The sequence below is a fragment of the Nerophis lumbriciformis genome, linkage group LG34, assembly GCF_033978685.3.
Source record: "Nerophis lumbriciformis linkage group LG34, RoL_Nlum_v2.1, whole genome shotgun sequence".
NCBI lineage: Eukaryota > Metazoa > Chordata > Actinopteri > Syngnathiformes > Syngnathidae > Nerophis > Nerophis lumbriciformis.
Window position 1 is genome coordinate 21,903,957 of NC_084581.2, and position 16,433 is coordinate 21,920,389.

Consider the following 16,433-nt stretch of genomic DNA (forward strand, 5'->3'; position numbering starts at 1 on the left):
TACCACTTGTGTGTATATATATATATATACACATACAGAGAGAGAGAGAGAGAGAGAGAGAGAGAGAGAGAGAGAGAGATAGAGAGAGAGACAGAGAGAGAGCGAGAGAGAGAGAGATTCAACCGGACCCGGGGTCAAAAGTCCAGTAGTCTGTTTTTGTGGAAATTATATATATATATCCATCCATTCATTTTCTACCACTTGTGTGTATAATATATATATATATATACACATACACAGAGAGAGAGAGAGAGAGAGAGAGAGAGAGAGAGAGAGAGAGAGAGAGATGCAGCCCAACCCGGGGTCAATAGTCTGTTTTTGTGGAAAGTATATATATATATATATATATATATATATATATATATATATATATAGTGTTGGGTTAGTTACTGAAAAACAGTAACTAGTTATAGTTACTAGTTACTTCATTTCAAAAGTAACTCAGTTACTAACGCAGTTACTTACACAAAAAGTAATGCGTTACTGTGAAAAGTAACTATTTAGTTACTTCTTTTTTTCTTCTTAAGCTCCAATTAATGCCCTTTTAGCCTTTATTTCAGTACTGTTATTGCACTGGAGAATATACAATCTGTTGATCAACTTGACATACATTTGTATCACTGAACTCTGCTAAGCAATGTGGTCGACATACAACACACAAAGACAAAGATATGTTACAAAGGCCAATTTGTTTCTGGCCAGAACAAATTGACAAAACTATTTTAAATAGCTGCAACATAACATACATAAGTAACAAACAGCATAATAACAGCATAGCTGTAAAGCAAGAAAGGCACACACTACATACACAAAGCCTAACCAGGCATTTTTTCCTCAAGAAATTCTGACACAAAATCATGTCTGAAGCCCAGAACACTCTACACATTTCCCCAGTTTTAGTTTAGAGATAAGGAAAGATTGGCCTGGCCCACTAGCATCCCTCTTTATGATTGACAGAGTGTGTGTACCTTCAGTTCTGAAAGATGAGCAGAGGCAGAGTTAATCCTTACGTGGTGAAGTGTCATTGGAGTCTCTGTCTCTCTTTACTAGCTTCGTCGAAGCATGTTGCTATGTAGCTTGTTTCAGCAGATTTGAATTGCTGTTTTGGGCAGTAGATGGGATCTTTGATCCAAAGCACAATTTACATTTAACTAAATTGTTATTTTCTTTGTGCTCGACAAAAGAAAAGTAGTGAAAATATCTCCATGTTAGCAAACTCGACTTCTGGCTCCGCCATGATCAGACACGCCCCCCTCCCCCCTCTCCTCCCTCCACACACTCACACTCACACTCACACACAGAGCGCGTGTCTCTCTCTCTTCTCCGACTTGTGACACAAGAAGAATCAGAACGATGACACAGCAGCCCTCCGATAAAACACACTTTATACTACAAAAAAAGTAACGTAAAATAACGCAGTAACGCATCATGTAGTAACGGTAACTGAATTACTGAATATAAAAAAATTACGCGTTAGATTACTAGTTACCGCCGAATCTATCGGCGTTACAGTAACGCGTTACTTTGTAACGCGTTAGTCCCAACACTGTGTATATATATATATATATATATATATATATATATATACAAACCCCGTTTCCATAGGAGTTGGGAAATTGTGTTAGATGAAAATATAAACGGAATACAATGATTTGCAAATCATTTTCAACCCATATTCAATTGAATGCACTACAAAGACAAGATAGTTGATGTTCAAACTCATAAACTTTATTTTTTTGCAAATAATAATTAACTTAGAATTTCATGGCTGCAACACGTGCCAAAGTAGTTGGGAAAGGGCATGTTCACCACTGTGTTACATGGCCTTTCCTTTTAACAACACTCAGTAAACGTTTGGGAACTGAGTGTCCACTTCATCGCCCTGTGATGAGGGGGTGACTTGTCCAGGGTGTACCCCGCCTTCCGCCCGAATGCAGCTGAGATAGGCTCCAGCACCCCCCGCGACCCCGAACGGGACGAGCGGTAGAAAATGGATGGATTGATGGATGGATCAATCCCATGATACGAAAAAAACCTGAGTAGAGTGGTAACAGTAGGCTACCTCCATCAGAGCTGCTTCAGTTCTTTTATGGTGTTGGACCTGGTTTGGTGGGATTGCAAACTGGGGGGACGGAGAGGAGGAGGGGGATGCTTGACAGCTTCATTGGGGTGATCAGGTGGGCACCCTCCTTCACCGGTGTTTCAATGATAGGGCCACGACACCTCGGGGACGGCGTGGCGAAGTTGGGAGAGTGGTCGTGTCAGCAACCTTAGGGTTACTGGTTCAATCTCCACCTTCTACCATCCTAGTCACGTCCGTTGTGTCCGTGAGCAAGACACTTCACCCTTGCTCCTGATGGGTCCTGGTTAGCGCCTTGCATGGCAGCTCCCACCATCAGTGTGTGAATGTGTGTGTGTATGGGTGAATGTGGAAATAGTGTCAAAGCGCTTTGAGTTCCTTAAAAAGGTAGAAAAGCGCTATACAAGTACAACCCATTTACCATTTACCATTTACCTCCAGAGGGCTTTGAAGGTGTTTCGCAGGCCTCGAACTCCAACGTCCTTAAGCAGCCTGATGGTTGTCCGGCCCACAAAGCACTGGGCAGACCTCGGCTTTCCATCCATTCTGCTCAGCATCAGCTGCCAGTTCAGTGTACTTAAGGCTTTTGCGTTCAAATGCCTCCTCCACAGCTCACAGGGAACCGTGAGTTCTATTATGTATACGATATGAATGAAAAGGAGCAGAAATAAGTATAAACTTATATCTGCCCCCTATTCACATTGTTACAACATTTGTTGTTCAACTCAAAATTCTATCAAGGCAATATTTATTTTTCATAGCATGAAACACAATAAACAAAAATGTAAAACTATAATTCACTCCAAATTATCTCCTTTCATCAACATGATTTTTATATTTTTAAATACAGATAGAGATTTACATAGTTTTTTTCCACTATCAAGATTGTTCCATAAACTAACACCTCTGATAGAAATGCTTCACTGTTCTAAATCCCAATTTATTAAAGATCTCAGTTCCTTTTAAATTATAATTACTTTCTCTTTTAACAAATCTGTTTTGGATGTTGTTTGGTAGAACTTTTGTATGTGCTTTGCACATGATTTTCAAAAATATTATTCTCTACACATTCATTATTTCAATAGGTTTAGCTGTTTGAATATTGGGTTTGTGTGTACTCCACAGCATTTCCACTCATGATTTTTATGTCTCTCTTCTGCAAAAGGAAGATTGGATTTAACCATGTTTTTACAGGCACTACCGATACTTCAATGCAAAATGTTGGCTATGGAACAATCAGTGAGTTATACAAAATATACGATGCTTTTTGATTGAGCAATTCCTTCACTTTGTGTTAAATAGCAATTGTTTGAGATATTTTAACCTTTCCATGACACATTTTTATTAATCATAACACCCAAAGACTTGATATTTTTTGTTCTTTGAATCTCAACTCCTTCGAAATGTAATGTAACATCCACACTTTTTCTACCACTACAAACAATTATTCGTTTAGTTTTACCAGTAGTATTCAAGAATCAAACCTTTGATTATTTCATTTTCAACAACTGCTAACATCTGTAATATTTTGTCCTGAATAAAACAGGGTTGTGTCATCCGCAAATAAAATACACTTTAACAGGTTGGAAACTATAGTAATATCATTGACATACAGGTTCTACTGGGAATGTTTGGATCCTGAGGTCTTGGAATTCCTCACGAGTCTATAGTGAGGGACGTTATAGTGCTATGACGTCCCTTCTTGCAACGGTTACAATTAGAGACTACACTAAATATCATTTAGCGCCACAATATGAAAGTACATTCAGTGAATAATACAAACTAAACATAAATATCATCTGCGAAACAGTAATTACACTCATCGTTGATGTATGTGAGTTTTATAGTGTTTCATCTCCCCATGCAGTTCTGTGGAAATGTGTAGCAATGTTCTATAAGCAGTGGTTCACAAAGGTTTTTTTGGTTTAGTTTTTGACCAAGTACCACCTCAGAAAAAACTTGTTTCTCCAAGTACCATCTTAATGACCAACATTAAAACACAGTAGTGAAGTACTCCTAAGTGTTCATTAAAAAAAAGGCAGAAGTTTTATTTAACAAGTATACTTAATATTTTTAGCCACTGTAACATTACACACACCTTGAACAGTAACACCGTGTTTGAATATAGGAAAATAAAACACTGTACTTTAATCAAGTGGTTCTTTGGCGTTCCACTGGATGGAGCCCGCGTACCACGAGTGGCAGAGTCATGTATAAAGGGAGTATGTCCAACTAAGCAACAGACACCATGACTGCTACCAAAGACGTGTGCGGCTGTGCCGGAAGCATGGCGAAGTTGCTGTGCCAGCAATCGGAGGGTTGCTGGTTACTGGGGTTCAATCCCCACCTTCTACCATCCTAGTCACGTCTGTTGTGTCCTTGGGCAAGACACTTCACCCTTGCTCCTGATGGCTGCTGGTTAGCGCCTTGCATGGCAGCTCCCGCCATCAGTGTGTGAATGGGTGAATGTGGAAATACTGTCAAAGCGCTTTGAGTACCTTGAAGGTAATAAAGCGCTATACAAGTACAACCCATTTATCATTTATCCTTTTGACATTAGTTTTTCTGACGAAATAAGCCAAAATAAAACATCTATTAAGGGTTTAAAAAAAAAAATCGATTTTCAGTTTAATCACGATTCGTATTTGTAACGAATCTTAACCGAATAAAAAAAAAATATATGTTTAAATGTTTTTAAATTAATTTTTTATTATTATGTTTTCAATCTATCTTGTACAGCCACTCAGGCAAATCATATTGTTGATGAAGATGCCCATATCTGTTGTACGGATTTACTTTAAAAAGAAAAAAGAAAAAAAAGAGAGAAGTGTTGCATACTTCTCATGTTGCCTTATTTGTATTTGACTTTATTAAATGTTTGGGAAACATTTTATTTAACAAAACCATATTTCTTAAGTAATATAAAAAATTATCAGAGCTGTTTATCTATTTTATGGAGGAATTAATTATAGAACTGGCACCCAATTTTATCAAAAAACTATATATTTTGAATCGAGAATAGTTTTGAATCGATAACGATTCTGAATTGAATCGTTACCCCCAAGATTCGGATCGACTCACGTGGTGCCCAAAGATTCACAGCCCTCACGTCTATATAAAGTTAAAGTCCCAACGATAGTCACACACACACAAAGTGTGGTGAAATTATCCTCTGCATTTGACCCATCCCCATATTCACCCCCAAGGAGGTGAGTGGAGCAGTGAGCAGTAGCGGTGATTTGGTGATTTAACCACCAATTAAAACCCTTGATGCTGAGTGCCAAGCAGGGAGGAAATGGGTCCCGTGTTTACAGTCTTTGGTATGACTCGGCCAGGGTTTGAACTCATGACTGTCATGTCTGTTGATGATGTTTTTGTTAGGCCATGTGCTGTTTGTTTTTTGGACACTTTTTAGTTCCTGGTTGTGCACTCTTGCTTGTTTTGTTTCCATGACTACTCATTAGTTTCACCTGTCTCACGTTTTGCACTCGCGCACCTGTCACTAATCATGTCGCTATTATTTAAGCTTGCAGTTGCCAGGCGGCCTGTCTGGCGACATTACCTCCTTGACACCCATGCTATCTAAAATCCTTACTACTCATGCCATTGTCATGCTGCCATAGTTTTCATGCTGCTCGTTTCTTGCCACGTGAGTTTTGTGTATTCTTGTCACATAAAGTGTTTATTTGTTTCATGTTCATAGTTTTTTGCCCAAGTTCTAGTTTTTGTTTCATTAGTCAAGTTTGTTCTCCGCCTTTGTGCGCGCCTTTAGTTTTGTACCTTTTGTTAGTGTTAAAATAAAATCATGTATTTACCTCCAAGCCATGTCCGATCCAACTTTACTTGCATCTCGGGAAAACAAACACCCCATAGACCTCGCCTTGACAATGACCTCAGGGCGGACGCTCCAACCACAAGGCCACTGAGCAGTCTAAATGTGAGTAGTCTATGAGTCTAAACATACTCCAGTTCATACATGCCCCTAAAGCTGACCAACACGCCGGATTGTAGTCAGCTGGAGGCGTGTCTTAATGAAATTAAACAATGGATGTCCGCTAACTTCTTGCAACTCAACGCCAAGAAAACGGAAATGCTGATTATCGGTCCTGCTAAACACCGACATTTATTTAATAATACCACCTTAACATTTGACAACCAAACAATTACACAAGGCGAATCAGTAAAGAATCTGGGTATTATCTTCGACCCAACTCTCTCGTTTGAATCACACATTAAGAGTGTTACTAAAACGGCCTTCTTTCATCTCCGTAATATCGCTAAAATTCGTTCTATTTTATCCACTAGCGACGCTGAGATCATTATTCATGCGTTCGTTACGTCTTGTCTCGACTACTGTAACGTATTATTTTCGGGTCTCCCTATGTCTAGCATTAAAAAATTACAGTTGGTACAAAATGCGGCTGCTAGACTTTTGACAAGAACAAGAAAGTTTGATCATATTACGCCTATACTGGCTCACCTGCACTGGCTTCCTGTGCACTTAAGATGTGACTTTAAGGTTTTACTACTTACGTATAAAATACTACACGGTCTAGCTCCGTCCTATCTTGTCGATTGCATTGTACCATATGTCCCGGCAAGAAATCTGCGTTCAAAGAACTCCGGCTTATTAGTGATTCCCAGAGCCCAAAAAAAGTCTGCGGGCTATAGAGCGTTTTCTATTCGGGCTCCAGTACTATGGAATGCCCTCCCGGTAACAATTAGAGATGCTACCTCAGTAGAAGCATTTAAGTCCCATCTTAAAACTCATTTGTATACTCTAGCCTTTAAATAGCCCCCCTGTTAGACCAGTTGATCTGCCGTTTCTTTTCTTTTCTCCTCTGCTCCCCTTTTCCTTGAGGGGGGGGGGGGGATGCTTGACAGCTTCATTGGGGTGATCAGGTGGGCACCCTCCTTCACCGGTGTTTCAATGATAGGGCCACGACACCTCGGGGACGGCGTGGCGAAGTTGGGAGAGTGGTCGTGTCAGCAACCTTAGGGTTACTGGTTCAATCTCCACCTTCTACCATCCTAGTCACGTCCGTTGTGTCCGTGAGCAAGACACTTCACCCTTGCTCCTGATGGGTCCTGGTTAGCGCCTTGCATGGCAGCTCCCACCATCAGTGTGTGAATGTGTGTGTGTATGGGTGAATGTGGAAATAGTGTCAAAGCGCTTTGAGTTCCTTAAAAAGGTAGAAAAGCGCTATACAAGTACAACCCATTTACCATTTACCATTTACCTCCAGAGGGCTTTGAAGGTGTTTCGCAGGCCTCGAACTCCAACGTCCTTAAGCAGCCTGATGGTTGTCCGGCCCACAAAGCACTGGGCAGACCTCGGCTTTCCATCCATTCTGCTCAGCATCAGCTGCCAGTTCAGTGTACTTAAGGCTTTTGCGTTCAAATGCCTCCTCCACAGCTCACAGGGAACCGTGAGTTCTATTATGTATACGATATGAATGAAAAGGAGCAGAAATAAGTATAAACTTATATCTGCCCCCTATTCACATTGTTACAACATTTGTTGTTCAACTCAAAATTCTATCAAGGCAATATTTATTTTTCATAGCATGAAACACAATAAACAAAAATGTAAAACTATAATTCACTCCAAATTATCTCCTTTCATCAACATGATTTTTATATTTTGAAATACAGATAGAGATTTACATAGTTTTTTTCCACTATCAAGATTGTTCCATAAACTAACACCTCTGATAGAAATGCTTCACTGTTCTAAATCCCAATTTATTAAAGATCTCAGTTCCTTTTAAATTATAATTACTTTCTCTTTTAACAAATCTGTTTTGGATGTTGTTTGGTAGAACTTTTGTATGTGCTTTGCACATGATTTTCAAAAATATTATTCTCTACACATTCATTATTTCAATAGGTTTAGCTGTTTGAATATTGGGTTTGTGTGTACTCCACAGCATTTCCACTCATGATTTTTATGTCTCTCTTCTGCAAAAGGAAGATTGGATTTAACCATGTTTTTACAGGCACTACCGATACTTCAATGCAAAATGTTGGCTATGGAACAATCAGTGAGTTATACAAAATATACGATGCTTTTTGATTGAGCAATTCCTTCACTTTGTGTTAAATAGCAATTGTTTGAGATATTTTAACCTTTCCATGACACATTTTTATTAATCATAACACCCAAAGACTTGATATTTTTTGTTCTTTGAATCTCAACTCCTTCGAAATGTAATGTAACATCCACACTTTTTCTACCACTACAAACAATTATTCGTTTAGTTTTACCAGTAGTATTCAAGAATCAAACCTTTGATTATTTCATTTTCAACAACTGCTAACATCTGTAATATTTTGTCCTGAATAAAACAGGGTTGTGTCATCCGCAAATAAAATACACTTTAACAGGTTGGAAACTATAGTAATATCATTGACATACAGGTTCTACTGGGAATGTTTGGATCCTGAGGTCTTGGAATTCCTCACGAGTCTATAGTGAGGGACGTTATAGTGCTATGACGTCCCTTCTTGCAACGGTTACAATTAGAGACTACACTAAATATCATTTAGCGCCACAATATGAAAGTACATTCAGTGAATAATACAAACTAAACATAAATATCATCTGCGAAACAGTAATTACACTCATCGTTGATGTATGTGAGTTTTATAGTGTTTCATCTCCCCATGCAGTTCTGTGGAAATGTGTAGCAATGTTCTATAAGCAGTGGTTCACAAAGGTTTTTTTGGTTTAGTTTTTGACCAAGTACCACCTCAGAAAAAACTTGTTTCTCCAAGTACCATCTTAATGACCAACATTAAAACACAGTAGTGAAGTACTCCTAAGTGTTCATTAAAAAAAAGGCAGAAGTTTTATTTAACAAGTATACTTAATATTTTTAGCCACTGTAACATTACACACACCTTGAACAGTAACACCGTGTTTGAATATAGGAAAATAAAACACTGTACTTTAATCAAGTGGTTCTTTGGCGTTCCACTGGATGGAGCCCGCGTACCACGAGTGGCAGAGTCATGTATAAAGGGAGTATGTCCAACTAAGCAACAGACACCATGACTGCTACCAAAGACGTGTGCGGCTGTGCCGGAAGCATGGCGAAGTTGCTGTGCCAGCAATCGGAGGGTTGCTGGTTACTGGGGTTCAATCCCCACCTTCTACCATCCTAGTCACGTCTGTTGTGTCCTTGGGCAAGACACTTCACCCTTGCTCCTGATGGCTGCTGGTTAGCGCCTTGCATGGCAGCTCCCTCCATCAGTGTGTGAATGGGTGAATGTGGAAATACTGTCAAAGCGCTTTGAGTACCTTGAAGGTATATAAAGCGCTATACAAGTACAACCCATTTATCATTTATCCTTTTGACATTAGTTTTTCTGACGAAATAAGCCAAAATAAAACATCTATTAAGGGTTTAAAAAAAAAAATCGATTTTCAGTTTAATCACGATTCGTATTTGTAACGAATCTTAACCGAATAAAAAAAATATATATGTTTAAATGTTTTTAAATTAATTTTTTATTATTATGTTTTCAATCTATCTTGTACAGCCACTCAGGCAAATCATATTGTTGATGAAGATGCCCATATCTGTTGTACGGATTTACTTTAAAAAAAAAAAGAAAAAAGAAAAAAAAGAGAGAAGTGTTGCATACTTCTCATGTTGCCTTATTTGTATTTCATCCATCCATCCATCCATCTTCTTCCGCTTATCCGAGGTCGGGTCGCGGGGGCAGCAGCCTAAGCAGGGAAGCCCAGACTTCCCTCTCCCCAGCCACTTCGTCCAGCTCCTCCCGGGGGATCCCGAGGCGTTCCCAGGCCAGCCGGGAGACATAGTCTTCCCAACGTGTCCTGGGTCTTCCTCGTGGCCTCCTACCGGTCGGACATGCCCTAAACACCTCCTTAGGGAGGCGCTCGGGTGGCATCCTGACCAGATGCCCGAACCACCTCATCTGGCTCCTCTCGATGCGGAGGAGCAGCGGCTTTACTTTGAGCTCCCCCCGGATGACAGAGCTTCTCACCCTATCTCTAAGGGAGAGCCCCGCCACCCGGCGGAGGAAACTCATTTCGGCCGCTTGTACCCGTGATCTTGTCCTTTCGGTCATAACCCAAAGCTCATGACCATAGGTGAGGATGGGAACGTAGATCGACCGGTAAATTGAGAGCTTTGCCTTCCGGCTCAGCTCCTTCTTCACCACAACGGATCGATACAGCGTCCGCATTACTGAAGACGCCGCACCGATCCGCCTGTCGATCTCACGATCCACTCTTCCCTCACTCGTGAACAAGACTCCGAGGTACTTGAACTCCTCCACTTGGGGCAAGATCTCCTCCCCAACCCGGAGATGGCACTCCACCCTTTTATTTGTATTTGACTTTATTAAATGTTTGGGAAACATTTTATTTAACAAAACCATATTTCTTAAGTAATATAAAAAATTATCAGAGCTGTTTATCTATTTTATGGAGGAACTAATTATAGAACTGGCACCCAATTTTATCAAAAAACTATATATTTTGAATCGAGAATAGTTTTGAATCGATAACGATTCTGAATTGAATCGTTACCCCCAAGATTCGGATCGACTCACGTGGTGCCCAAAGATTCACAGCCCTCACGTCTATATAAAGTTAAAGTCCCAACGATAGTCACACACACACAAAGTGTGGTGAAATTATCCTCTGCATTTGACCCATCCCCATATTCACCCCCAAGGAGGTGAGTGGAGCAGTGAGCAGTAGCGGTGATTTGGTGATTTAACCACCAATTAAAACCCTTGATGCTGAGTGCCAAGCAGGGAGGAAATGGGTCCCGTGTTTACAGTCTTTGGTATGACTCGGCCAGGGTTTGAACTCATGACTGTCATGTCTGTTGATGATGTTTTTGTTAGGCCATGTGCTGTTTGTTTTTTGGACACTTTTTAGTTCCTGGTTGTGCACTCTTGCTTGTTTTGTTTCCATGACTACTCATTAGTTTCACCTGTCTCACGTTTTGCACTCGCGCACCTGTCACTAATCATGTCGCTATTATTTAAGCTTGCAGTTGCCAGGCGGCCTGTCTGGCGACATTACCTCCTTGACACCCATGCTATCTAAAATCCTTACTACTCATGCCATTGTCATGCTGCCATAGTTTTCATGCTGCTCGTTTCTTGCCACGTGAGTTTTGTGTATTCTTGTCACATAAAGTGTTTATTTGTTTCATGTTCATAGTTTTTTGCCCAAGTTCTAGTTTTTGTTTCATTAGTCAAGTTTGTTCTCCGCCTTTGTGCGCGCCTTTAGTTTTGTACCTTTTGTTAGTGTTAAAATAAAATCATGTATTTACCTCCAAGCCATGTCCGATCCAACTTTACTTGCATCTCGGGAAAACAAACACCCCATAGACCTCGCCTTGACAATGACCTCAGGGCGGACGCTCCAACCACAAGGCCACTGAGCAGTCTAAATGTGAGTAGTCTATGAGTCTAAACATACTCCAGTTCATACATGCCCCTAAAGCTGACCAACACGCCGGATTGTAGTCAGCTGGAGGCGTGTCTTAATGAAATTAAACAATGGATGTCCGCTAACTTCTTGCAACTCAACGCCAAGAAAACGGAAATGCTGATTATCGGTCCTGCTAAACACCGACATGTATTTAATAATACCACCTTAACATTTGACAACCAAACAATTACACAAGGCGAATCAGTAAAGAATCTGGGTATTATCTTCGACCCAACTCTCTCGTTTGAATCACACATTAAGAGTGTTACTAAAACGGCCTTCTTTCATCTCCGTAATATCGCTAAAATTCGTTCTATTTTATCCACTAGCGACGCTGAGATCATTATTCATGCGTTCGTTACGTCTCGTCTCGACTACTGTAACGTATTATTTTCGGGTCTCCCTATGTCTAGCATTAAAAAATTACAGTTGGTACAAAATGCGGCTGCTAGACTTTTGACAAGAACAAGAAAGTTTGATCATATTACGCCTATACTGGCTCACCTGCACTGGCTTCCTGTGCACTTAAGATGTGACTTTAAGGTTTTACTACTTACGTATAAAATACTACACGGTCTAGCTCCGTCCTATCTTGTCGATTGCATTGTACCATATGTCCCGGCAAGAAATCTGCGTTCAAAGAACTCCGGCTTATTAGTGATTCCCAGAGCCCAAAAAAAGTCTGCGGGCTATAGAGCGTTTTCTATTCGGGCTCCAGCACTATGGAATGCCCTCCCGGTAACAATTAGAGATGCTACCTCAGTAGAAGCATTTAAGTCCCATCTTAAAACTCATTTGTATACTCTAGCCTTTAAATAGCCCCCCTGTTAGACCAGTTGATCTGCCGTTTCTTTTCTTTTCTCCTCTGCTCCCCTTTTCCTTGAGGGGGGGGGGGGCACAGGTCCGGTGGCCATGGATGAAGTGCTGGCTGTCCAGAGTCGGGACCCGGGGTGGACCGCTCGCCTGTGCATCGGCTGGGAACATCTCTGCGCTGCTGACCCGTCTCCGCTCGGGATGGTGTCCTGCTGGCCCCACTATGGACTGGACTCTTACTATTATGTTGGATCCACTATGGACTGGACTCTCACAATATTATGTCAGACCCACTCGACATCCATTGCTTTCGGTCTCCCCTAGAGGGGGGGGGTTACCCACATATGCGGTCCTCTCCAAGGTTTCTCATAGTCATTCACATCGACGTCCCACTGGGGTGAGTTTTTCCTTGCCCGTATGTGGGCTTTGTACCGAGGATGTCGTTGTGGCTTGTGCAGCCCTTTGAGACACTTGTGATTTAGGGCTATATAAATAAAGATTGATTGATTGATTGATAAGTGTACAATGAAACATGCTTCTATTTCAACGATATAGTGAATTTGCAAAACAGCCAAAATTATGCACAAAACAAACTATAACCTGCTACCCAATGTCACTTAAAACATTTTTATGCACTTACAACACTTAAAAACTTTAGTATATCAGTATGTGGAATTAAATTATGAAATGTTAAGTAAAGAAGTCAAACAATGTACTGATATGATCCAATTTGATGAACTGTTTAAACTCAGTGTTTACAAAGTACAAAGAAGAAGAATCATGGTAAACATTTTGAACTTATTGATGTTTGTATTCATCTCACTATATGAAATACGTCAGTATTTATTTATTTCATTATTATTATGTGTATTATGTGTTTGTAATCACTGTATGTATCTCTCATTATGTATTATTCTAACTAGAGATGTCCGATAATATCAGATATTATCGGCCGATAAATGCGTTAAAATGTAATATCGGAAATTATCGGTATCGTTTTTGTTTTTTTTATCGGTATCGTTTTTTTATTTATTTTTTATTTTTTTATTAAGTAAACATAAAAAACACAAGATACACTTACAATTAGTGCACCAACCCAAAAAACCTTCCTCCCCCATTCACACTCATTCACACAAAAGGGTTGTTTCTTTCTGTTATTAATATTCTGATTCCTACATTATTATATAAATATATATCAATACAGTCTGCAAGGGATATAGTCCGTAAGCACACATGATTGTGCGTGCTGCTGGTCCACTAATAGTACTAACCTTTAACAGTTAATTTTACTAATTTTCATTAATTACTAGTTTCAATGTAACTGTTTTTATATTGTTTTACTTTCTTTTTTATTCAAATATCGGCAAAAAGCCATTATCGGACATCCCTAATTCTAACTCATACTTGCCAACCTTGAGACCTCCGATTTCTGGAGGTGGGGGGCGGGGGGCGTGGTCAGGGGTGGGGCGGGGCGTGGTTGGGGGCGTGGTTAAGAGGGGAGGAGTATATTGACAGCTAGAATTCACCAAGTCAAGTATTTCATACATATACAGGTAAAAGCAAGTAAATTAGAATATTTTGAAAAACTTGATTTATTTCAGTAATTGCATTCAAAAGGTGTAACTTGTACATTATATTTATTCATTGCACACAGACTGATGCATTCAAATGTTTATTTCATTTAATTTTGATGATTTGAAGTGGCAACAAATGAAAATCCAAAATTCCGTGTGTCACAAAATTAGAATATTACTTAAGGCTAATACAAAAAAGGGATTTTTAGAAATGTTGGCCAACTGAAAAGTATGAAAATGAAAAATATGAGCATGTACAATACTCAATACTTGGTTGGAGCTCCTTTTGCCTCAATTACTGCGTTAATGCGGCGTGGCATGGAGTCGATGAGTTTCTGGCACTGCTCAGGTGTTATGAGAGCCCAGGTTGCTCTGATAGTGGCCTTCAACTCTTCTGCGTTTTTGGGTCTGGCATTCTGCATCTTCCTTTTCACAATACCCCACAGATTTTCTATGGGGCTAAGGTCAGGGGAGTTGGCGGGCCAATTTAGAACAGAAATACCATGGTCCGTAAACCAGGCACGGGTAGATTTTGCGCTGTGTGCAGGCGCCAAGTCCTGTTGGAACTTGAAATCTCCATCTCCATAGAGCAGGTCAGCAGCAGGAAGCATGAAGTGCTCTAAAACTTGCTGGTAGACGGCTGCGTTGACCCTGGATCTCAGGAAACAGAGTGGACCGACACCAGCAGATGACATGGCACCCCAAACCATCACCCAACCATGCAAATTTTGCATTTCCTTTGGAAATCGAGGTCCCAGAGTCTGGAGGAAGACAGGAGAGGCACAGGATCCACGTTGCCTGAAGTCTAGTGTAAAGTTTCCACCATCAGTGATGGTTTGGGGTGCCATGTCATCTGCTGGTGTCGGTCCACTCTGTTTCCTGAGATCCAGGGTCAACGCAGCCGTCTACCAGCAAGTTTTAGAGCACTTCATGCTTCCTGCTGCTGACCTGCTCTGTGGAGATGGAGATTTCAAGTTCCAACAGGACTTGGCGCCTGCACACAGCGCAAAATCTACCCGTGCCTGGTTTACGGACCATGGTATTTCTGTTCTAAATTGGCCCGCCAACTCCCCTGACCTTAGCCCCATAGAAAATCTGTGGGGTATTGTGAAAAGGAAGATGCAGAATGCCAGACCCAAAAACGCAGAAGAGTTGAAGGCCACTATCAGAGCAACCTGGGCTCTCATAACACCTGAGCAGTGCCAGAAACTCATCGACTCCATGCCACGCCGCATTAACGCAGTAATTGAGGCAAAAGGAGCTCCAACCAAGTATTGAGTATTGTACATGCTCATATTTTTCATTTTCATACTTTTCAGTTGGCCAACATTTCTAAAAATCCCTTTTTTGTATTAGCCTTAAGTAATATTCTAATTTTGTGACACAAGGAATTTTGGATTTTCATTTGTTGCCACTTCAAATCATCAAAATTAAATGAAATAAACATTTGAATGCATCAGTCTGTGTGCAATGAATAAATATAATGTACAAGTTACACCTTTTGAATGCAATTACTGAAATAAATCAAGTTTTTCAAAATATTCTAATTTACTGGCTTTTACCTGTATATATATATACATATATATATATATATATATATATATATATATATATATATATATATATATATATATATATATATATATATATATATATATATATATATATATATATATATATATATAACCTGAAAATATGCAAACAAAACTGTGTTTAGATAATTGATACTTCAAACTTGCATAAATAAATCTTAAGGAATATAACATAACTTGAGAGCTTCAAAATGTAATGAATAAAATACTAAAGTTGTTGATAAACAAGCAATTATTTTAATAATTAAATATGGTCATTTTAAATGAATTATGATCATTTAAAATTAATTATTTCAAATATGTTTATTTTAATGTATAATTCTATGGCTGGATGTAATAAGGAGTCAGAAAAAATACAAATAAAAATACAATTAATTTTGATGTTTTTAGCAAAATATAGTAAAAATGTATTTCGTTTTTGTTTTTTTAATTAATAAATATATTTATTTTTAGGTAAGATAAACATAATAATACAATTTATCTCTAGTATGGATGATTTAGTTCTTGTCCCCTGTTGTCCTCCCTCAGTGAAAAAAGGCTGTGCTCACTCCAGGTCCTCATGGAGCTGGAGGGGGCGTGGCCTCCAGCTCCGGCTGAAAATCGGGAGATTTTCGGGAGAATATTTGTCCCGGGAGGTTTTCGGGAGAGGCGCTGAATTTCGGGAGTCTCCCGGAAAATTCGGGAGGGTTGGCAAGTATGTTCTAACTGATCTTTCTTTTTGTGACATATGCTAAGTGAATAAGTGTACTTTTGTGCTTACTCCCCCATATTTCTGCACACCGCAAAGATGGATCCAAATTGGTTTTACAGACACATGATATGACGTTATGGAGTCGTCAGGCGGGTTCCCTCCTTCACCGGTGTTTCACTGACACGGCCCACTACACCTCTAG

The 16,433-nt window shown here is 39.8% G+C and overlaps 1 protein-coding gene across 1 annotated transcript in view; it reads right to left on the minus strand.

Moving 5' to 3' along the window:
* The window catches only part of LOC133576396 (uncharacterized), a 52,916-nt gene that overhangs the window by 22,834 nt on the left and 13,649 nt on the right, over positions 1 to 16,433 (minus strand). The gene's annotated exons all lie outside the window — the stretch shown is intronic.